Source organism: Protopterus annectens, chromosome 11.part0, assembly GCF_019279795.1.
Source record: "Protopterus annectens isolate FY-2018-M chromosome 11.part0, PAN1.0, whole genome shotgun sequence".
Taxonomy (NCBI): Eukaryota; Metazoa; Chordata; order Ceratodontiformes; family Protopteridae; genus Protopterus; species Protopterus annectens.
In genome coordinates, this window is record NC_056745.1 from 1,483,081,228 (window position 1) to 1,483,106,358 (window position 25,131).

At 44.8% G+C, this 25,131-nt stretch overlaps 1 protein-coding gene across 1 annotated transcript in view; it reads left to right on the top strand.

Moving 5' to 3' along the window:
• Positions 1-25,131, top strand: part of LOC122815927 (angiopoietin-related protein 5-like) — a 597,255-nt gene that overhangs the window by 281,347 nt on the left and 290,777 nt on the right. The gene's annotated exons all lie outside the window — the stretch shown is intronic.

Consider the following 25,131-nt stretch of genomic DNA (forward strand, 5'->3'; position numbering starts at 1 on the left):
AACCAAACTTATAACTCCCTCCAAGAAATACCAGAACCAATCATCAATCCATACTAGACTGGATACTTGTATCCCACCCTTCAATGATATCTCAAGCAGGTTGCCTGCCAGACACCCTGAGTGACCACCAAGTCACTTTTTTTTTCCTCAGATCTAAAGTCCCACAACTTACCCAAATATCCACAAAGCTAATTAGGAAAAAAAAAGACTAACCGCTCTAACTTCGTAAATTAGCTAAAACGGTGTAACTGGGCCCCCCTAAAAAGCCTACCTCTAGATGAAGCAGTTTCATACTTTAATATAAACTTCTTAAGCAACCTAAACCATCATGCTCCCCCCAGAACAACAAGAATTAAAACTAATTATGCACCTTGGCTAACCCAAGATTCAAATATCTTCCTTAAAAAGAGAAATAAAAAGAGAAATAAAGCCTGGAGTAGCTACCATAACACCAAATCTCTAACTGATAAACCTACCTGGAACTACGTAACAAAGCCAAAAAAACTTAAAACAGATAACTTCATTCTACCAAAAAGTACAGGACAAACATACGGACAACCCACAAAATTCTGGGCAGCAATTAACTGTTTTACAACCAGGGAAAACAATTACCCCTATTGCAAAAACTGGAAATAACCTAGATATCACCACACAATTGAACCCCTTCACAGACACCATCCAAACCCTAGCAAACAACCAATCCTATGCCAACCACCCCACCCCTACCACTACCCCCTCCACCTGAAACTGCAAACAATTGTCCCAACTTTAGCTTCCACCCAGTATCTACTAAATCCATTGAAAAACTACTCCTAAAACTCAAACCTACCACTCTAGCAGCTGACAAATTACCAGCTGAATACCTACAACTAGCCACAGAAGCAATAGCATACCCCGTCCCCATCCTATTAAACAAAGCCATCTCTGAGTGTACAGTACCTCAGCTATGGAAAATTTCATATATCATCCCACTACACAAAGGGGGCAGCTCTCAAACTTCACTACTGCCCCATAGCCATACTACCCCCTTTATCAAACATTTTAGAGAGGGTAATCCAGAAGCAACTTCTGCAATACCTCCTACATAATAAACTACCATCACCACAACAGCACGGCTTTAGACCATTCCACAGCACCACCACCGCACTCACAGCATTCACTAACATAATCAATCACAGAAGTAATGGACTGTATGTATCCGCTACATTCTTAGACCTATCCAAAACATACAACATGGTTAACCACTCAACTCCTTCACTCACTATCCACCCTAAACCTCAACATACCTGCCATCTCCTGCTTTAAAAGCTACCTAGTAGGCAGGCAACAAGCTGTGCTGTGGCAGAACCAACTCTCTCCCTCCCAGTCTCCCTAGGGGTACCCCAAGGCTCCATCCTGGGACCACTACTCTTTACCCTCTTCACCAATCCGCTCCCATCCAATATTCCCAAAGCCTTAATAGTGCAGTATGCAGACGATACTACCATAATATGTGCAGCCAAAACAATTGACCTACTTCACACCCAAACACAAGAATGCTTTTCCCTGGCCGAAACTTGGATCAACAAACAATGCCTAATTCTCAACCCAGGAAAAAACAATCTACTCTGGTTTAGCTCCCACAAATGCAAAACTCCCACAGTTTCACAATCTCCTCAAATAACACAATCACCCCCACCAACCACACCAAACTAATAGGGATTGAAATAGACAACAACTTCAGATTTGACCTACATAATTCCTTGACCATAAAAAGTACATAAGACTACTGTATTGCAACAAAAATATTCTCACCAACCACTCCAAAGTTACAATAGCCAGGACTCGCCTTCTAGCCACCTTGCTCTATGCCTCCCCTGTCCTTATAAATCTCCGCAAATCTGATCTAAACAAACTTGATAGCTGTTACAATAAGCCAAATTCTCTACAGACTCACCCATCAGAACACACCACTGCAACTGCCTCAAAAAAACTCAACTGGCTCAAACTTCCTCAACTACTACAACTCAATCAGATATCACTAGCCCACAAAATAATGCATTTCTGTGAAAAGACCCCAGCTCTACAAAATCTTCAACCCTATACCACCACCACCAGGCCCTTAAGATCTAGTACCCAAAACCTCCTCAAGGTTACCAAATTCAACAATGAGGCTGGTAAGACAGTTTACAGCCACTATATCTCAAAAGCCTGGAACTCCCTTCCTCCCCACATAACTGATTGCAAATCCCGGACCATGTTCAGAAAACTACTCAAAACTTACTTCCGAAACAGCTATGCTCCTGCATCACCACTGGCTAATACCTCATCTCTAAAGTTCACTAACCTAAAGAAAGGCTGTTATACTAACCAATTCTGCACACTGTACCTTCCTATGACTGGTACACATTTGTACCTCCTAACTCTCTAGTGGCAGTATTATTATCCATGGAATTCTGCACTTTATACTACCCACAGCTATATTCTCCAGTAATACAAAGTACTAAGATTATGTACCCTATCTTTGAGACTTACTGAATAACAAAATGCTGTTCCTCACATTTGTGTCTTGGACCTTTTTACTTCCTTGCAATGTAATCTATCCCAGGAATGTTGTGCTTAGAACCATTATACTGATGGAATGCTGTGCTTAGAACCATTATACTGATGGAATGCTGTGCTTGGAACCTACATACTGTGCTAATAACTAGCTACTAATATGTTTACCCTGTAATACCAAGAATATGTAGCCTAAATCTATGCATGTCAGAATCTTGTCATTCTTTTTTATCTGTAATCAGTTATCGTATTGGTTAAAGTTGATGTGAAATTGTTCTATCTTGCTGTTTTGATGTTCTTCGTGTTTCACTGTTGCAGTCATAACTGTAGGGTGCTCCTGCCGGCAGGCAGCCCGAGGTCGGCCAGAATCCCAAAGTCGCTTTGGTACATAGCCCTCAGCCGACACCATCTTCTCCAGTCTTTCTTGCCGTGCGGTGGAAAGCAGCTCGCAAGTCGTTGGTTGGCGATTTTCGAACAGCGTATTTTGTTGTTGTCGGTCCTACTTCTCTTCTCAAAGCTAAGTACCCGTTGGGAATCTTTTCTTGTTCCTCTGTCAGAAAAAGTTAATAATTGTATAGCGAAACAAATACCTCATAAAGATTTCCACTCTTACTGTCTACCTTGCTTAGGCCCTGACCACGGCGCTTGTTGTCGGTTCTGTGCCAGGTTCAACTCATTGGGCTTTAAATTACTTTGGCAGATTATAGAATGGACACTACCGGAGTTCAAAAAGCACAAAGAGGTCCAAACAGGACTTGCAGCTGGAGCCAGCGTCCGTTCGGCCTCGCCGAGTGTGAGGCGCTTTGCAGCCCCTGTCGTCGTCCATTTCTGAACCGGGATATGACTCCCATGGGGAGCCATCAAGGCCCACTATTTTAACTGCTGCAGGACCTTCGGACGTCGCTCCTTCAGATGGGTCCGGAACCGCTGTGCAGGTACCGGCTTCTGAGGGGGTTTTCAGGCCTACTCACATCACTATTTCAAAGGCAAAGACAAAGACTCCTGTTAAGTCTAAAGTTCCTGCTCAAGCTGCTTCTGAATCCACTCCCAAGACACAAAAGCAATTATTAAAGATGGCTGAAGATTTGCTTACAATGATTAGGGGTTCTCACCCCCCTCCTGAGAAAAGGCCTCGACAGGATGTTACTCTGGATTCCTCTGACCAGGCTTCTGTATCTTCTGTTTCTTCCTCAGATCAGGACTATTCCTTTCCTCCTTATGAGGATTCGGATGCTGAGGGAGGACTCTACCCTCGGCCTCTCCGCCTGAGGAGTTCTCTTTTGGGGAAACCTTGCATGAGATGAGGGAACATTTTCATTGGGAAGGACAGGAGTATTCTGCTTCCAAGAAGAGGCTTAGGGAATTTCTTCTTCTTCCTCAACATAGGCCTTTAGCTATCCCTCCTGTTTTGGACATTGTAGATGATGCTTTTTCTGAGGCTAATTTGAATCCTGATTCCATGCCTCCTGCTCCTTCTAAGCCTGATAGATTTTATAGGGTTCCTGACTCTCATTTATTTTTATTTAAAAACCCTTCTGCGGATCCTGAAACTATTTCTCAGGGCTCTAAGGCTGCTAAGGTTGCTACTTCTAAAAATCCTATTCCCTCTGAGAAGGATTCTCGTGCTTTAGACAGGTGGGGAAAAAGGTATATACTTCTGCTACCCTGTCTGTAAGGGCTTTAAATTGCCAGTTTCATATGTTTAAGTATCAGCAATTTCTTTTGTCTGTTTTAACGAAAAGCTTGCTTCCCTTCCTGCTTGTGCAGAGGATAAGGAACTTCAGGATGTCTTGCATGCTACTGAACAAGTGAACAAGCATAGTTTACATTGTGGTTTTGATGCTTTGGATGCTTCTTGCAGGGCTGCAGCCTCTGGTGCTGTTATCAGGAGACATGCCTGGCTTAGTGAACAAAGTTTACCTGAACAGGTTAAGGCTAAGTTATTAGATGCCCCTGTTCAACATGATGTTCTTTTGGATCCAAGGCTGAGGAAGTTATTAAAAAGATGGAAGAAAAGTCAAAGTCTATGCAGACTGTAAAAGATTTCTTGCAAGTTCAGCCTCCTAGATTTTCCAGGAATTGGCCCTCTAAAAATTGGTCCTTTCCCACGTCTGACAGGCCTCAAAGGGGAAGATATAGGCGCTCCAGAGGTCGTGGTCAAGGTCAGGCCTCTTGCAGATCTAGACAATGGACTGCTTCTTCACCTAGAAGGGGAGAAGACAGATCCCAATCTCAAAGAAAGCGAGCTCAATGACTCTCTCGGTTGGGCTACAGGACCCCTTCACCTGGATGCCCCTCTCGGAGGAAAACTGTCTCTCTTTTTACAGAAATTGGACTCATATTACCCAGGACAGATGGGTATTGGACGTGATTTTAAAAGGTTACAAATTCCAATTTCACACTTTGCCAAGGGCTCACGGTTGGCCAGATCTGCCAAAACATCAATGGTCAGAGGCCTTAACTCAAGTGGATGCTCTTCTGGCCATGAGAGCCATAGAGCCTGTTCCACTCTCGGAGATGGGAAAAGGTTTTTATTCAAGACTTTTTCTGGTTCCCAGAAAACAAAACTCATGGAGACCTATTCTGGACCTTTCTGTGTTAAACACCTTTTTGGAAATTCCAAAATTCAAGATGCTTACTCTGCAGCAACTAATTCCAATGCTCTCTCAGGACGCCTGGATGGTGACATTGGACTTAAAGGAAGCCTATTTACATATTCCCATCAGGCAAGAACGCAGGAAATTCCTCGGGTTCAAGGCAGGTTCGAGGCACTTTCAATTCTCTGTACTGCCCTTTGGTTTATCTACTGCGCCCAGAGTCTTTACCAAGTGCCTGGCACCAGTAGTGGCTTACTGCAGACTTCAGGGGATCCAGATTTACCCCTATTTGGACAACTGCCTTATTCAGGCAGACAGCAAAGATCTTCTGCTTCAACATCTGGATTTTGTTCAACGTCTTCTCCTCCTACTGGGATTCTCAGTGAACACAAAAGTCACATTTGATCCCTTCTCAACAAATGGTATTCTTGGGAGCCCTCTTAAATACAACCTTACAAAGGGCCTTCCTCACTCCAGAAAAACAAACTCAGCTGGCTTCTACTTTCAGCACCTTAGCAACTCTATCTCAGCTCACTGCAAGGAAATTCCTGCAGGCTCTGGGCTACATGGCTTCCTGCATTCTGTTGATTCCAAACGCAAGGCTTCACATGAGAAAGCTTCAATGGTATCTGAAAAGTATATGGTCACAGCATTACCACGATCTGGATATTCTGATTCCTCTGATCCCCTGCCTTCAGAGGGAGTTCCTCTGGTGGTCCAGGGTATGCACTTTAAACGAAGGAAAGCCTTTTCGTCTTCCTCAACCTACTCAAAACCTAACCACGGACGTCTCGGATTATGCTTGGGGAGCACACTTTCTAGACCATTGCCAGCAGGGAACCTGGACAAAGGACCATCTTCACTGGCACATCAATCTGAAGGAAATGTTGGCAGTTCAAAATGCCCTTCTAGCCTTCAAGAACCTTTTGCAACCAGGACCTCTGAGACAACACCACGGTCATGTGGTACATCAACAAGCAGGGGGGGTTCTCATTCGTACCCCCTTTGCAGACTAGCTATGGCTCTATGGGACACAGCTCTAAATTTGAATCTACATCTCCAGGCTCAATTCATTCCAGGGAAACAGAATCTCTTAGCAGACAGCCTGAGCAGAAACATTTCAGATCCTCACGAATGGATGCTAGACACCAACTTATTCAACGGGATTACTGCAGTTTGGGGATGTCCCCAGATAGATCTGTTTGCTTCCCATCTCAATCATCAGCTGCCTCGCTTTTGCACCAGGTCCTTCCACAAAACAGCTTGGAGAGTGGATGCCCTGTCCTTCAGCTGGAGAAGCCTTTCAGCATATGCCTTCCCTCCTCTTCCTCTACTACCTCGGGTATTACTGAAGATAAAACAGGACAAGCCCAAGTTCCTCATCTTGATTGCTCCAAATTGGCCTCGACAGTTTTGGTATCCAACTTTAAAGCACCTGTTCTTGGGGCCTCCTTGGATTCTCCCTCTGAACCCTTCGCTTTTGTCCCAGCATCAGGGTCAGTTACTACATTCCAACCTCAAGACCCTTTGCCTGGCAGCTTGGCTCTTCAAAGGAATTTGATTTCCTCTAGTCTTCCCTAACAAGTTTTGGATGTTCTTTGGAAGCTAGACTAGCACTAGGAAATCCTATGCCTCTAAATGGAAGAGGTTTTGTATTTGGATGCAGGACCGAGGCTCTGTTCCTCTGGTACCTGATCTCTCTTCTATTTTGCTTTACCTTTCGGAACTTTTATCTAAAGGACTTTCCTTTTCTTCCATTAAGATTCATGCTTCTGCTATTTCTATTTCAGTTCTGATCCTCCTGTTTTTCTCATCCTTTGGTGAAGCAATTCTTGAGAGGGGCTAAAATTTGGCCTCCCAGGTCCCCTCCTGTCCCTGCCTGGGATCTTAATTATGTTTTAGAAAAACTTACTTTGCCTCCTTTTGAGCCTGCTGCATCTTCAGATATTAAGTTTTTATCCTGGAAGACTGTTCTTTTATTAGCATTGATCTCTGCCAGAAGGGTCTCAGAGTTGCAAGCTCTCATGGCTGTGGAACCATACCTTATTTTCCATCAGGACAGAGTATCCTTGAGGACCAATCCTACTTTCATGCCTAAGGTGATTTCGAAAGTGGCTTTAAATCAGACAATTCACCTTCCTACTTTCTTTCCAAATCCTCAAAATAAAGGGGAAAGGATTTTGCATTCATTAGATGTGCACAGACAGTTACCATTTTACCTGGACAAGACTAAAGAGTTCAGAAAGTCTAATCAATTGTTTGTTTCTTTTGCCTCCAGTTCTCTTGGAAAACCTATTTCTAAACAAACTATTTCCAAATGGATTGCTTATGGAATCAGATTTTGTTACACTCATCATGGGAAACGGTTTCCAGGTACCATTAGAAGTCATTCTACTAGAGCAGCTGCCACTTCTACAGCTTTCCTCAGAGGAGTCCCTACCAAGGATATCTTGGAAGCTGCCACTTGGAGTTCTGGGAATACTTTTTCCAAGCACTACAATCTCCCCCTGTTTCTAAGACCAGGGCAGGCTTTGCCTCTGCTGTCTTGCAGGGTATTCTTGCCTCCCCTTCTTCTATCTAAAGCCTCCTCCCCTTTTACACTGCTTTGGGATTCCACCCTACAGTTATGACTGCAACAGTGAAACATGAAGAACATAGTACAGTTGTGTACACCTACCATAAATGTAGATGTTCGAGTGTCTTCACTGTTGCAGTCCCTCCCTCCTATCCCCTCTTTTTTCTCCCTTTTCCTTTTTTGTGGTGTATTTGTGTTTCCTTGTTGGATTCATTTTTGTTTTGTTGGGGACTTCTGACATCTAGGGCAAGAAAGACTGGAGAAGATGGCGTTGGCTGAGGGCTGTGTACCAAAGCGTACTGACGTCAGGGTACTAGCGGACCCAGACTTTGGGATTCTGGCCGACCTCGGGCTGCCTGCCGGCAGGAGCACCCTACAGTTATGACTGCAACAGTGAAGACACTCTAACATCTACATTTATGGTAGGTGTACACAACTGTACTTTCTTGTGTGGGTTCTGAGCCGATCCCTCGGCTCAGAGTTGGCTGCTTTTCAAGCTCAGACTCTGAGAAGCTCGAGACCTAGTGTATATCCCATGATGCTCTACTGTAAATCCCCAGATCTAGTTTGCCGCTGCAATGGATCTACAGCTCATTGGAGGAAGCTTGAGCCAGTGACTTTTTTGATATTTATAGAGACATTTTTGTGGATAGTTTTATCTTGTATGGTTAAAATAGATGTGATTTTTTTTATAGTATTAGGGTTTAGTTAGTTCGTTTAGATCTAGTTGAATTGTTGAAGTGTTTTCTCTTTAAGGCTTCTGTAGGCCTTTCTTATTGTTTGGGCGTGACAGGGCTCTGTCAGCTCTTGTGTGTGCACATTTAAATGATTTATATATATATATATATATATATATATATATATATATATATATATATATATATATATATATATATATATATATATATTCCTTTAAAGGCTTAGTTCATAGTTAATAACTATAGTAGTTAATATTTAGATACTTGGATACTGGTGTGTTACTTTGCCTTAATATCGAGATTCAGGGACCTGATTTTTGTTGTGTAAGATGTCAGAAAAACAGAAGTCAGGTTTTAAAAGGTGCGAGTGGTTTGTTACAGACTACCACTCCACCTGCGTGTAACTGGTTGGGTTCTGTTCATTTGCAGGAGGTGTGCTCTATCTGCCACTCCTTTAGTGCCAGGGTTCTAATAGAAAGGCGCAGGAAACTGGTAGGGGACTCCTGAAGCCTGAATTTCAGGCTACGTTGGACAAAGCTGACCTTTTCTTCCAAGGCTTCGAAGGGGTCGAAGTCATCCAAGGGGTCCTCTGAGCTCAAGTAATCGGCTCCACAGCCCTCGGAGCAGTGTATCGATCAGTTACCTCTGAGCCCAGTTGTGGATCTGATATTGGAGACTCCTCAGTCTCCAATTCTTCAATCGGTACCATCTTCAGCTCCTTTGACCCATCCCTCGACACATTCTTCAAGGCTTTCTGATGTGGACCTGGACCGAGTGGTTAAGAGGCTTAGAGAACCCGGCCCTGGCCAAAATGCTGTCCGCTTCGAGCCACTCTGCTTAGAAGCCTGAAATCCCAGCCATAATTTATTCTCCTCCTCTGAAGCCAATTGAGCTCTCTGAGCCGGGGCAGACAGAACCAATGTTGGTAGAGCCCTCAGAGCAGAGGTTTGAGCCACCTCCCTCGGCTCCATCGACCTTTATCTCTTCAGTTCCGACCGGGGAGTCTCGGGGCCGACAGTCCCTCGTTGGCTCCGGGGTGGAGTGACCGATACTTTGGTTCCAACCCTTCCTCTCGGGGCTTCGGCGCAGTTGGCTTCGGCTCAGTCCTCTGGATTGGAGCGGGGGGTCTCTGCTTGGGGAGAGCTGCTGGCCTCTTCAGAGCAGACAGACTTCTCGGACCGGGATTCTGGTGCCTTCGATGCCATGAGGAAGGGTCACGTCTGCTAAGACCGCTACCTCCTCGGATCTTTCCTCCCCTCCCCCTAAAGGGCCTCATTCTACCTCTTCCCCACAGGTCCCTACCAAGCGTAGGGATCCAGGGCCTCGGGTATCCCCATTGGGTGGCCCCTCTACAGGGACTTCACCGGACGCTCCCACCGATGAAGTACCTAGGAAGGGACTGTGCAAGAGGAGGCACTTGGATTCCCTGACATCGGATACCGACTTGGACATATTGGAGATCTTAAGACAGAAGGGTGAGTGGCAGTCCCTTGCCCCTACTGAGGACGAGTCGGTACTACTGAAGGCCTTTGGATCTCAACCATCCACCTCCTGGGTTACTCTGCCCTTCGATGAATTGATGGATCTGGTTGCTCGAAGGGCGTGGGAGTACCCTGATTCAGTGTAACCGGTCCCACGAAGGCCCAACAAGTTTATTACTTCCCCTACTGATGAGGCTTTTCTTACAAAGGGAGTGTCCCGGTTGATGCCATGGTGGTGGCGGCTGCCACCAAGAAAGATGCCAAACATCTCCTGTCCATCCTCCTAATAGGGATTCTAGGACGATGGACAGGTATGGGAAATGCATATTTAGTTCTGCGGCATTTTCTATGAGGTCGCTCAACTGCTGGACACATTTTACCTGCCTTTAACAAGATCTCTAAAGAGTTGGGAGATGCTCTCCAGGGTAACACAGCTGATGCAGTTTCTGAGAAGGTGACTGCACAACTCAACAACCTCAATTGGATAGTAAACTCATCCATGCGACTCATTTCTTATGCTGCCGATGGATCGAGTAGGGCGGCAGGCTCAGCAATAGCTCTTCGGAGACGGTCCTGGATGCGCCTTTGCTCCTTTGCGAAAGCCTTCAAATTTTCCTTCGTCAATACCCCATTCAATGGGTTCACCTTATTCGGACCCAAAGTTAGAGACACTTACTAGGTGTGAACAAGAAGGAAAGACAGTCTGCCGTAGGTGTCCATTTTTCCACTCCAACTAGACCGTACCCCAAAGGGCAACGAAGTGGAAAAATGTGATTCCGAAAACCCCAAGGAGCTTTCCAATCCACACCTACTGATACCCCTCTAGGGGCAGAGGAGGGGTCAGAAATGGAAGACTCCGTCCAAACGGCAGAGGCAGTTTGCAAAACCAGGGCGACAGGGAGCAGTTCCTTAGTAAGCCCTATCAGCGTTCCTGAAAGGAAGCCCGGCTGTCCTTCTCTAGAGGCAGTCGGGGGGTCGCTTGGCTTTATACCCAAACGCCTGGCTATCCATTACAATGGATTCTTGGGTAAAAAGCATCATTGCCAGAGGTTATTACATTCCCTTTACAAAAATCCCCCCATGTGTACAAGGATTCCAAACGTTCCACCCAGTCTGAGAAAGCTAGCAGCCATAGAAATCCGAAAACTGCTAGACAAGTCATCCAGCCAGTCCCGGCGGACCAAATAGTATCCGGAACTTACTCTAGGTTCTTTTTAGTTCAAAGAAAACAGGGGACTGGAGACCCATACTGGACCTCAGCAAATTCAACACCTTTGTCAAGAAGGAAAAGTTCCGAATGGTCATGCTTCAATAGATTCTTCCGTTCTTAGCAATGGGCGATTGCATGTGCTCTCTAGATCTCAAGGATGCATACTACCACATCAAAATGAACAGATCATCCAGAGATCACCTGCATTTCCGGCTGGGGGCCAGGGATTACCAGTTCAGAGCCCTGCTCTTTGGTCTCACCACAGCCCCCAGGGTGTTCACCAATTGTATGGCAGTGGTCACGGCTCACCTGAGACTTTTGGGATTCCGGGTGTTTCCATATCTGGACGGCTGGCTTCTCACTGCCACCTCCAGGCATCAACTAATCCAAGCAAGAGACTACACCATAAGCCTTTGTTCCCAGTTGGGCATAACCTTAAATTTTGAAAAATCTGCATTATCGCCCTCGCAGCATATTACATTTATAGGAGCAGAACTGGACACCGTCAATTCAAGGATCAGGTTGCCTCCACCAAGAATCGCATCTCTAAAAAGTCAATTATCCAGTCTGGTCCAAAACAAAGCTTCTGCATTCCAGATACTGCAGCTATTGGGCACAGTGGCAGCCACACTGATAGCAGTCCCATTAGGGTGCATGCACATGCGGATACTCCAGTGGCTACTGTTCGCACAGTGGTCTTACCAACGACTGCCCATGTCACACGAGATCCGGTTAACGAATCTTTGCAATAAGGATCTCAATTGGTGGCTGAACAGCGACCAAGTGATGATCGGATGTCCTTTTTGTTCTTCCCCAACCCACAACCACAGCGACCACGGATGCTTCCCTGATAGGGTGGGAGGGGTTATTTCAGGGAAAGACTGTCCAAGGCACTTGGTCAAACATGGAATCACATTTGCATATAAATGTCCTAGAGTAGAGCGCAGTGTTCCTGGCATTGCAATGCTTTCACGACTCTCTTCCTCCGGGTACAATTGCTATCCAGATGGACAACATGGCAGTAGTCCAGTACATCAACAAACAAGGGGGAACTAGATCGTATCCCTTATGCCGAGAGGCCCTAAGAATTTGGCAATGGGTTGTATCCACCGGACGCTTTCTGATAGCAACGCACATCCCGGGGTTATCTAGCGTGATAGCAGACAAGCTAAGCAGGGCCATGCTGTTGCCTCACGAGTGGCCTCTCAAACAGGTGGCGGACAAGATTTTCCACAGATGGGGTCAGGCTGGCCCCATTTGCATCTCTGAATGCCAAATGCAGCAGCTACTTTGCCCTTTATCCCCCACCAGGGAGCAACCCAAGAGACGTGCTCGTACACGATTGGCCCCCGGGCCTCCTAGATTTCTTCCCGCCAATTCCCCTAATTCCCAAATTCGTACAGAAAGCCAAAAGTCTGGGAAGGACTATGATTATGATAGCCCCGTCTTGGCCTTGGCAGATTTGGTTCCCCTTCCTGCAGAAGTATCAAGTGGAAGAACCATGGATCCTAGACCCAGTGCCAGATCTTCTGACTCGTTCGTCAGGAGTTCTTCCTCCCTCCCTCATCTCCCTAAAACTGACAGCTTGGCTGCTCCAATTCCCATATTAGCCAGGTCTCAAGATTTATCTCCCGTGGTCAACATATTATAGTTTCCTCTCAAACTGTCTACCAGGAAGCTATATAATAGCAAATGGAAACTATTTATTCACTGGGCTTCTCATCATGACATTGACCCTTGTGGCACCTATTCATACCATCTTAGAGTTGTCTTCATTGTTCCATGATGGTGCAGCTGCCGTCACCATTAGAGTTCAATTGGCTGCTATTTCCAATTTCCATGTAGGGCTTAACGGGTCTAACATCATGTCCCATAGACTATGTAAGGCATTCTTAAATGGGGACCCACCATCTCAGACCACCTATCAGACAACCTCTCTCTCCCTGGAATTTGAATCTGGTTTTATCCCAATTGATGCCTGCTCCCTTCGAACCTACCTCATCATGTTACTTAAAGTTTCTGTCTTGGAAAACTATATTTCTAGTAGCCATTATATCTGCATGTAGGGTCTCTGAACTTCAAGCCTTATCCTCCAAGCCCCCATATTTGATTTTTCACCCTGATAGGGTTTCTCTCAGGACTAACCCTACCTTTCTCCCCAAGGTCTGTTCAGAAACTAACCTAAATCAGTCCATTGAGCTTCCAACCTTCTTTAGACACCATACCAACAGACTAGAATATATGTTACACAAGCTTGATGTACACAGACAATTGAGATTCTACCTGGATAGAACGAAAGACTTCAGACAATCGGATCAACTCTGTCTCTTACGCAGAGAATAAGAAAGGTTCTGCAGTATCAAAAAATCACATTATCCAAGTGGCTTTCTGACTGCATTAAATTCATTTATTCCTCCACTAATCAGCCATTACCGACTAACGTTAAAGCCCATTCTACCCGGGCTGTGTCATTAGCTCATGCAGCTTGTTATCCCTTTGCTACCATCTGTGCAGCTGCCACATGGTCAAGACCACACACGTTTATCACTCATTACAAAGCGGACAGGACCTCCAGGGACAGGGCTTCCTTGTGCTCACGAATGTTCTCCTGTGAGCCACCCAGGATTAGGGTGCTTGGGACGCTGCCCATGCGCAAGAACAAAACTGTGAGATAGAACAACTTCACATAAAGAAGTTATGCCCTTACCATAATGTTCCATGCGAGTTGTTCATCTCGCCTTTTTGTTACATTCCTGCTCACCTTCCCCCTCCTGTTGAGAAAGATGATTGTCTTGGTGGATTGGTAGAGTTTTGTCAGCCTGTCTTCTTGGACAGACTGTTTCTTTCCTTTTCTACAAACCTATAGCTACCTAGATAGGTTGGCACTATAGTTCTCTTTCTTCCTGTAGGCTGTCTTGGTTGCAGCATACTAGATCTGGGGATTTACAGTAGAGCATCATGGGATATACACTAGGTCTCTAGCTTCTCAGAGTCTGAGCTTGAAAAGCGGCCGACTTAGAGCCGAGGGATTGGCTCTAAACCCACGCGTAAGAACAAAAATGCGAGACTAGCAACTCACATGGAATGTTATGGTAAGGACAAACTTCTTTTTCTCGGAGCTTTTCTCCCCAGGTCTCCACTGAAAATGGACTAGTATCCAGTTGGACTCTCCCGGTCAACAGATGTAAAATACAATAAAATAAATAAAATAAAACAAAGCAGCAGATAATCCATAAGACAAATGCTTTGTTGCTGAAAAAATAGATAAAAATAAACTGTGCAAATGTTCACAACGAAGCAGCCAGGCAACTCCTTTAAAATTCTTGTACATAGAAATCTTGTATTAAACGACCATGGAACTGTAAGCGCTTTCGCTAACAAGCTTCTTCAGGCCACATGTTTAATAAAAGATTTTTATGTACAAGAATTTTAAGGAGTTGCCTGGCTGCTTCGTTGTGAACATTTGCACAGTTTTTAAATAAAATAAATCTCTGCCTTTAATTTTTCTGATAGCCAGCCTGCTGATAAAGTTCTCAGTGTTTTTATACACTGTTCTCAAACTTGACGCAGCAGTTATAGCTTTAGTTAAGCCTACTGCTACTAAACTGTTCATTCTTATCTTACTCACGATGGGAATATTGTTGATGTGGATACAAGAAAACAGTATGTTTATGCAACTTTGATTTTCAGAATTTTGAATGGTCAGGCTCACATGTTAATGTTTATTCTGACAAATTGTGAACGTTTGAGGAATGTTTGGTCTACAGTTTCTTTTTCTGAGGAAAAATCTGCTTTAAAATTTTCAGATGTTCGTGTTTCATTGTTGCAGTCATTACAATTGGGTTATCCTGCTGGCAGACTACCTGCAGTCGGCCTGAATTCCAAAGTCTAGGTCCGGTGTCTGTTGCTGTCGCCTCTTCCCTGGCGTCAGTGCGCCAGGGGTATATAAGATGCAGTCAGCCTGAATTTCAAAGTCTAGGTCCGGTGTCGGTTGCTGTCACCTCTTCCCTGACGTCAGTGCGCCAGGGGTATATAAGATGCAGCTGACACCATTTTCTTCAGTCTTTCTTGCCGCGCGGTGCCCGAAGCGAAAGCAGTTCACAAGTGCCGGTCGGCCAACTCCTGAAGTTTTCAAATTCGAATTTCAGATCCGAAGTCTTCATTAAAGCCAAGTACCCCGTCGGGGAAACTTTTTTTTTTTTCTTGCTCCAGACTGATGTCAGAAAACGTTAATAACTGTATTTCTTGTGGGAAGCAAATACCTCAAGGATTTTCATTCTTACTGTATTCCTTGCCTAGGCCCTGACCATAACGTTGCTAGTTGTCGGTTTTGTGCTAGATTTAACCAACGCACTATTAAGTGTCGGTACGATTTTGCATTTCATTACTTTGTTTAATTATATAATGCCGTTGGATCAGCCAACTACCAGAATTTACAAAAAACAAAAAGAAAAGGACAGGCATCCAAGATCCAAAACTGACTAGGCTTCTTCTAGGCCTGTCGCCGGTTCGCCAGTTCTCAGTGAGGCACTTTCGCAGCCCCTGGCACCCGCTATCTCAGAGCCACAGGCTGCTTCTGACTCCCATGTGGAGCCAACTGGGCCTCTGGAAACTCAAGGTATTGGACACTCTAACTATTCCTTCAGATGGGTCCGGAGCCGTTGAGCAGGCATCGGCTTCTGAGGGTGTTTTCAGGCCTACACAGTTTTATGTGAAACTTACTTCAGCTACAAAGAGTAAGACTAAAGCAGCTCTAAAGACAAAGAAACAAGTACAGCATTCACCTGGACAGGCCTCCATGCCTAAAAAACAGATGCTTAAAATGGCTGAAGACCTTATTACTTTGATCAGGGGTTCTCACCCCCCCCCTCCTGAAAAGAGGCCTAGGCAAGAGTTAGAATATGAATCTTCAGACCAGGTTTCCATTTCCTCTGATTCCTCCTCTGAACAGGATTACTGTATTCCTCCCTATGAGAATTCTGATGCTGAAGAATCTGTTCCTTCAGCCTCTCCTCTTGAGGATTATTCTTTTGAGGAAACACTGCATACTATGAGGGAGCATTTCCACTGGGAGAGCCAAGATTACTCCGAATCCAAGAAAAGGCTCAGATTTCCTTTTATTGCCCCAGCACAGGCCCCTGGCTATTCCTCCTGTTTTAGACAGACATTGTAGACTATGTATTTTGAGTCCAGTTTTTCACCAGACTCTTTACCACCAGCTCCGGTTAAGCCAGACTGATACTACAGGGTTCCTGATTCACATATATTCTCTAAAGAACCCTGCAGCTGACCCTGAAACCATCTCTCAGGGTCCCAAAGGGGTTGAGGCTTCTACTGCAAAAAACCCTGTCCCCTCTGATAGGGATTCTAGAGCCCTAGACAGTCTGGGCAAAAAGATTTATACCTCTGCTACCTTGGCTGTAAGAGCCTTAAATTGCCAATTTCATATGCTTAAGTATCAGTAATATCTTATGTCTTTGCTTAAAGAGAAAATGCCTGCAAATACAAAATGTGCAGACAAAGAAATGCAGGATTTATTGCATGCAGCTGAACAAGTTGGAAAGCATACCTTGCAATGTGGTTTTGATTCTCTTGAGGCCTCCTGCAGGGCCCGCTGTTACAGGTTCTGTCATTAGGAGGCATGCTTGGTTAAAAGAACAGAATTTGCCGGATCATGTTAAAGCAAAACTATTAGATGCTCCTTTACAGCATGATACCTTGTTTGGTGCTAAAGCAGAAGAGGTGTTGAAGAAAATTGAGGACAAAGCTAAATCTATGCACAGTCGAGGATTTCTTGCAGGTACAGCCTCCCAGATTTAGCAGGAACTGGCCTACAAAAAATTGGTCCTTTCCAGTGTCAGACCACAAAGGGGCAGATACAGACGCCCCAGAGGCAGATCACAGCCCCAAGGCTCATACAGGCCTAAACAATGGGGTGCTTCTACCTCCAAAAGTGGAGAGGAAAAATCACAGCCATACAGAAAACAGTCTCAATGACTTCCTACTTCCAGCACCAAGCACTTATCTTTTTGCAGCCCCTTTGGGAGGAAAATTAGCACTTTTTTCACAAAACTGGCACATGATCACCCAGGACAAATGGGTCCTGAATATAGTTACACAAGGCTACAGGTTCCACTTTCACACCCTGCCAAGGCAAAACAGTATGCCAGACCTGCCACACAATCAATGGGCAGAGGCACAAAAACAAGTTTCATCCCTCATGGACATGAGGGACATTCAACAAGTACCAAGACAAGAGCAGGGTCAAGGATTCTATTAAAGACTGTTTTTGGTACCCAGAAAAGACCAAGCCTGGAGACCTATACTGGACCTATCTATTCTAAACACATCTGGATATTCCAAAATTCAAGATGTTGACTCTACAGCAGCTTCTGCCCATGTTTGGCAAGAAGGCTTGGCTTGTGACTAGATCTAAAAGAGGCATGCCTGCATGTCCCAATCAGACAAACGTGCAAAAGATACCTCAGATTCAAAGCTGGCTCAATGCACTACCAATTTTCTGCATGGCCTTTGGTTTATCTACTGCGCCCAGGGTCTTCACAGAGTGCCTGGTACCAGTAATTGCATTTTGCAGACAAAGAGGAATACAAATATATCCTTACTTGGACGACTGGCTTATTCAAGTGGAGAACAAGGACATTCTACTACAGCATCTGGCGTTTGTGAAATATTACTGACAAGTCTAGGGTACACAGTAAACGAAAAGAAATCAAAACTTGTACCCTCTCAAGAGATAATATTCCTGGGTGCAAGCTTAAATAAAACTTCCCAGATGGCTTATCTCACGCCAGACAGACAACTGACTACTTATTTCAAAATGTTGGCAACAAAGACCCAGTTATCTGCAAGAAAAATTCTGCAGGCCTTGGGTTTCATGGCATCCTGCATTCTGCTAATTCCGTATGCAAGACTGCTTATGAGGAAACTTCAATGGTATCTAAAGTGTTTCGACTCAACATTGCCTCAGCCTGGAAACAGTAATTACCCTCATTCCCTGCCTGTAACAGGAGTTTTGATGGTGGGGAAAAAGCCTGTCACCGCAAGACAGCCATTCACCTTACCCACAGCCAGGCAGACTTTGACAACAGATGCATCAGATTATGCCTGGGGGGGGCCCATATGGCAGGAAAATGTATTCACGGCACATGGCCCGCAAGTCAAATGCATCTACATGTCATTCAGAAAGAGATGCTAGCTGTTCAGAATGCCCTAACAGCCTTCAAGGATCAACTTCAACCAGGAAAACTACTAAGGACAGACAATACTACAGTCATGTGGTACATAAACAAGTAGGGAGGCACATTCCTAACCCCTCTGCAGGCTAGCCATGAACTTGTGGCACACAGCATTGACTTACCAAGTACATCTGCAAGCACAATTCCTACCAGGAAGGAAAAATACTCTGGAAGACGAACTAAGCAGAAACCTCATTGATCCCCACGAATGTAAATTGGATCCACAAGTCTTCAGCATAACGACGACTTGGATGTCCGGACATAGACATATTTGCCTCCCCTCACAACTACCAACTACAAAGATTCTGCACAAGGACTTATCACAAGCAAGCATGGAAAGTGGATGCACTCTCATTCTGTTGGAAAAATCTAACAGTATATGCCTTTCCTCCTCTGCCTCTTATCCAAAGTACTCCTCAAGGTCAGACAAGAGAAACCAAAAATTATACTGATTGTCCCAGACTGGCCCCGCCAGTACTGGTACCCAATCCTAAAGAGCTCGTTTCACGGCCCAGCCTGGACATTACCTCAAATGCCTCACTTATTGACGCAACAAGACAGTCAGATACTGCACAGCCAGCTCAAAACCTTAAACCTGGCGGCATGGCAGATAATATAGCCTCTCAAGACACACCCCTCTCTAAAGCAGTGATGGATGTTCTTTTGGAGGCCAGGAGGCCTAGCACCAGAAAATCTTATGCCGACAAATGGAAGAGATTCTTTGCTTGGAACCAAGCGCAAGGTATTGACACGATTGTTCCAAATATTCCTCAGATTTTACAATACTAACTGAGATGCTGGATAAAGGGCTTTCTTTTTCATAAATTAAAATTCAAGCTTCTGCCATTTTAGCTCATTACAATACAGAACCACCTATTTTTTTCACACCCCTTACTAAGGCAGTACCTCAGAGGGGCCAAAAACATAAGACCTCCAAGGAGAGCACCAATACCTGCATGGGACCTCAACTATGTCTTGGAAAAACTGACACTACCTCCGTTTGAGCCAGCCTCTGCAGCTGACATAATTCTTATCCTGGAAAACAGCTCTGCTCCTAGCAATAACCTCCGCTAGAAGAGTCTCGGTTACAGGCACTCATGGCTGTGGAACAGTTTATCATTTTCCATCCAGACAGGGCTTCACTGAGGACAAACCCTACATTTATGCCTAAAGTAGTGTCCAGTGTGGCCCTTAACCAAACAATTCATTTGCCTACTTTCTATCCAAACCCACAGAATAAGGGGGAGAGAATTCTGCATTCCTTGGACATTCACAGACCGCTACACTTCTACTTGGACAAAACTAAAGCTTTCAGCAAGACTGATCAACTCCTAGTTGCATATGCTGCAGCATCACAAGGAAAGCCTATCTCTAAACAGACTATTTCAAAGTGGATAGGCCATTGCATTCATTACTGCTATTCACAGCATGGCAAATCGGTGCCTAAGGACATTAGGCCACACTCAACCAGAGCAGCAGCCACTTCAGCAGCCTTTCTCAGAGGAGTACCAACCAAAGACATCTTAGAGGCTGCAACCTGGAGTTCAGTGCACCTTTGCAAAGCACTATGACTTACCTCTCCACTCTAAATCCTGGGCAGGCTTTGCCACTGCAGTTCTGCAGGGCCTTATAGCCTCTCCTAATCCTATTAAGCTCCAGCCTCCCAACCTCCGCTTTGTGATTCAACCCAAATGTAATGACTGCAACAGTGAAACACGAACATAGTACAGTTGTGTACCTACCATAAATGTAGATGTTAATGTATTTACTGTTGCAGTCCAGGTTACCCTCCCTCCATGCCCCCTTTTCTTTGCTGGGATTTGTTTGTACTTCTCTATCCTATACAACCTATGTGGTGTATTTGCTTGTAGATGAAGGAAAAGTTGTTTTATGTGCATGCATGCTTATTGGCATAAATTAGCCTACCAATTTTGGGGCACCTGACGTCTGGGGCAAACAAAACTGAAGAAAATTGCGTCTGCTGCATCTTTTATACCCCTGGTGCACTGACGTCAGGGAAGAGGCGACAGCAACCGACGCCGGACATAGACTTTGGAACTCAGGCCGACTGCGGGTAGCCTGCCAACAGGATAACCCAGTTGTAATGACTGCAACAGTGAATACACTCTTACATCTACATTTATGGTAGGTACACAACTGTACTTTCCTGACTCTGGCAAGTTCCTCTTTAAAAATCCTACTGTGGATCCTGAGACCATTTCACAGGGACCCAGGGGCATTAAGGCTACTACTGTCAAAAATCCTACCCCCCCCCCCCCCGATGGAGTTTCCAGGCCGCTGGATAGATTGGGTAAGAAGGTATACACTTCAGCAACCTTGGCCCTTAGGGCCTTAAACTGCCACTTTCACATGTTTAAGTATCAAGAGCATATTATTGGATTGCTTAAACAGACAATTATGTTGATTCCTGACTGCTGAAAATATTTATAGGATTTAATGCATTCTGCTGAACAAGTTGGAAAACATACTTTGCATTGAAATTTTGATTCACTAGAGGCATCTTGCAGGGCTGTTGTCACTGGGTCTGTACTTAGAAGGCATGCTTGGCTTAAGGAGCAATCTTTGCCAGATCATGTTAAAGCTAAATTACTGGATGCTGTCTTAAGCCAAGACTGCCTGTTGGCAACAAAGCAGAAGTAGCACTTAAAAAGATGGAGGAAAACGCTAAATCTATGCAAACTGTTAGATTTTTCTGCAAGTACAGCCTCCCAGATTTAGTAGGCATTGGCCCTCCAAATATTATTTTTTTTTCCTGCCTCTTCCAGGCCTTCAGTCCAAACCCAGAACCAGCAGAACACCCAGGCTTCAGTCCCAAGGTACTCGCAGGACTAAGTGGGGGGCTCCCACTTCCAAAGCAGGGAGTGGTAAGACTCCTGCTATAGTAAACTGTCTCAATGACTTAATTTTAAACCTTCCAAGCCATGTTAAACTAACTGTTCCTTTAGGGGGCAAGATTGTCCTGCAGGCAAAAAATTGGGAACTCATTACCCAGGACAAATAGGTTTTAAATATAGTTTCCCAAGGAAACAGATTCCACTTTCATTCCTTAACAACCCCAAACGATTGTCCAGATCTACCCCCAAATCAGTGGGCAGAGGCTCAAAAGCAAATTCTCTTAAGCATCAGGGCTATTCGACCTGTTCCAGAAGAGGAAAGGGGACAAGGTTTCTACTCAAGACCTTTCCTGGTTCCCAGAAAAGACAACTGCTGGTGTCCTATCCTGGACCTCTCTATCCTAAACACATTTTTGGTGATCCCAACATTCAAGATGCTAACTCTTCACCAGCTGCTTCCTATGCTAGGCAAGGATGCCTGGTTGGCAACACTGGATTTAAAGGAAGCCTACCTGCACATCCCAATAAGGGAATCTTGCAGAAGATACCTACGCTTCAAAGTAGGCTACATGCAGTATCAGTTCTCTGCACTGCCCTTTGGCTTATCTACTGCGCCCAGGGTATTCCCAAAGTGACTAGCTCCAGTCATTGCATTTTGCAGGCAAAGAAATATCCATATATATCCATACCTGGACGATTGTCTAATTCAGGCAGGACATACTTTTGAATCAACTGGCATTTGTACAAAAATTGCTAACTTCTCTGGGGTACACCATAAAAGAAAATAAATCACATCTGGTACCCTGCCAACAAATTGTATTCCTGGGAGCAAGCTTGAACACAACTTCCCAGATGGCTTTCCTCACACCAGAGAAACAAGCTCATTTGACAACCTACTTCAAACTAGTGGCCACAAAGACCCAGCTATGCAAGGAAAATACTGCAAGCCCTGGGGTTCATGGCCTCCTGCATTCTCCTAATTCCATATGCAAGACTGCATATGAGGAAACTACAATGGTATCTAAAAAGCTTATGGTGTCAACATTCTCAGGATCTAGAAGCAATGATTCCTATCATACCTTGTTTACAGATAGAATTCCTTTGGTGGGCAGAGGCCTGCCACCAAAACAAGGGACTGCCATTCACTCTACCCCTGCCACCAAAACCCTAACAGACGCATCAGACTATATGCATGAAAGGGGCTCACTTGGCAGAGAAGTGCACAAATGGAGCCTAAACCCAATGCATCTGCATATCAACCAGAAAGAAATACTAGCTGTTCAGAATGCTCTGACAGCCTTCAAGGACTTACTTCATCCAGGACAACTACTGATAGATGGACAACACCACAATTATGTGGTGCATAAGCAGGGGGATACACATTCCTACCCCCTTTGCAGACTAGCCATGGCATTATGGAACACAGCTTTGACTTACAAATACATCTTCAAGCTCAATTCCTGCCAGGAAAGCAAAATACTCTGGCAGACGACCCAAGCAGAAATCTTATGGACCGCACGAATGGAAACTGGATCCACAAACCTTCAGCATTTTGTGGCAGCTTTGTGGAAGATCCGGCCATCCGTTTGGAATTGGCAAAGTATGGAAATGAAATCTGTACCCCTGGGATACTATGTTTAATACCCACTTATCCTAGGTAACTGACTGCAAATTTTGAGCATGAAGTGCTAGTTTCCCCCCAAGGGGGCTGCCAAAAGACAAGTACTTGGAGATGGTAGAGGAAAGTCATTGAGACTGCTTACTGTAGGGTTGTGCTTTTCCTCCAGACTTGGAGGTGGAGGCACCCCATTGCTTTGACCTGTAATAACCCTGTGATTGATATCTGGAATCTTTTGAGCACCTGGGTTTGCCCTGAGTGGCTCTGTTGGACCAGTTTTTAGTAGGCTAGTGTCTACTGAACCTGGGTGGCTGCACATGCAAGAATTTTTTTACAGTTTGCATAGATTTAGGTTTGTCTTCCATTTTCTTTAAAACCTCTTCTGCCTTATTACCAAACAGAGTATCATGCTGCAAAGGGGCATCCAACAATTTAGTTTCAACATGATCAGGCAGATTTTGCTCCTTGAGTCAGGCATGCCTTCTAATCCGATCCAGTAACGGCAGCCCTACAAGAGGCCTCCAAGGAATCAAAACCACATTGCAAAGTATGCTTTCCAACCTGTTCTGCTGAATGCAATAAATCCTGTAACTCTTTATTTTCCACACAATCAGAAATCAACATTTTCTGTAAGCCCATAACATGCTGTTGATATTTAAGCATATGAAACTGGCAGTTTAAAGCCCTGATTGCCAAGGTTGCAGACGTATAAACCTTCTTGCCCCATCTATCCAGTGCCCTGGAATCTATCAGAAGGGGTAGGATTTTTGGCTGTAGAAGCCTTAACACCCTTGGGACCCTGAGAAATAGTCTCAGGATCAGCAGTAGGATTTTTGAAAAGAAATTTGTGGGAGTCTGGAACCCTGTAATAACTGTCTGGCTTACTAGGAGCCGGAGGCAGGGAATCTGGAGCCATGCTGTATTCCGAGAACACATCATCAGCAATGTCTAATACAGGAAGTATTGCCAAAGGCCAATGCTGAGGAAGAAGGAAATCTCTAAGCCTCTTTTTTTGATTCAGAAAAGTCCCGACTCTTCCAGTGAAAATGTTCCCTTAACGTATGCAAAGTCTCTCCAAAAGAGTAATTCTCAGGAGGAGATGCAGATGGGATGGATTCCTCTGCATCAGAATCCTCATAGGGTGGAATAGAAAATTCATGATCAGAAGAGGAATCAGAAGAAATGGAAACCTGATCTGAAGATTCATAATCAGTGTCGTGCCTCTTAGCAGCGGGGGGGGGGGTGGTTGGGAACCCCTGATCAAGGTAATTTAAATCCTCAGCCATTTTGATAATCTGTTTTTTAGGCATAGGGGCCTGAGCACATGGCTCATGCGTCAGTTTTTTAGACATAGTTGTTTTTGACCTTGTTTTAGTTGCTGGCGTCGGTTTAATGTAAAAATGTTGAGGCCTGAAAACACCCTCGGAAGCCGGTGCCTGCTCAGCGGCTCCGGACCCATCCAAGGGAGAGACATCTGTGGATTCAATACTTTGCGACTCGCGCAGCATACCAGACTCCGAATGGGTCTCTGTAGATACCTGCGACTCAAAAGTAGTGGGTATCGGGCTGCGAAAGCACCTCATGAGTACCGGCAAACCTGTGACTGGCTTAGGAGAAGCTTCGTCAGTTTTGAACCTCGACTGTCTGTCTCAGTCTTTTTCCTTGTGTTTTTTGTGAACTCTGTAGTCTGATTGCTAACCGACATTTCAGGGTAGTTAAATCCTGAACCAAAATATTTAGAAGCAAAAATATACAGACGCTTAATAGTGCATTGGTTAAATTTAGCACAAAACCGACAGCAAGGCACATTGTGATCCGGGCCTATACAAGGAATACAGTACAAATGAAAATCCTTGAGGTATTTGCTTCCCACAAGTAATATAATTAACTTTTACTGACATCGGTAAGGAGCAAGAAAAAGTTTCCCCAACGAGGTACTTAGCTTTAGTTTGAAGACTTCGGTTCTGAAACTTGAATACGAAAATTTCAGGACTCGGCCGACCGGCACTTGTGAACTGCTTCTGCTTCGGGCACCGCGCGGCAAGAAAGACTGATCAAAATTGCGTCAGCTGCATGTTTTATACCCCTGACGACCTGACGTCATGGAAGAGGAGACAGCAACCGATGCAGGACCCAAGTCTTTGTTATTCAGGCAGACTGAGGGCAACCTGCCAGCAGATTACCCAAATGTAATGACTGCAACAGTGAATACACTCTAACATCTACATTTATGGTAAGTGCACACAACTGTACTTTCTGTAACTCTTCATGGGTAAATCTGGCTTCGTAGCTGGATGGACAAA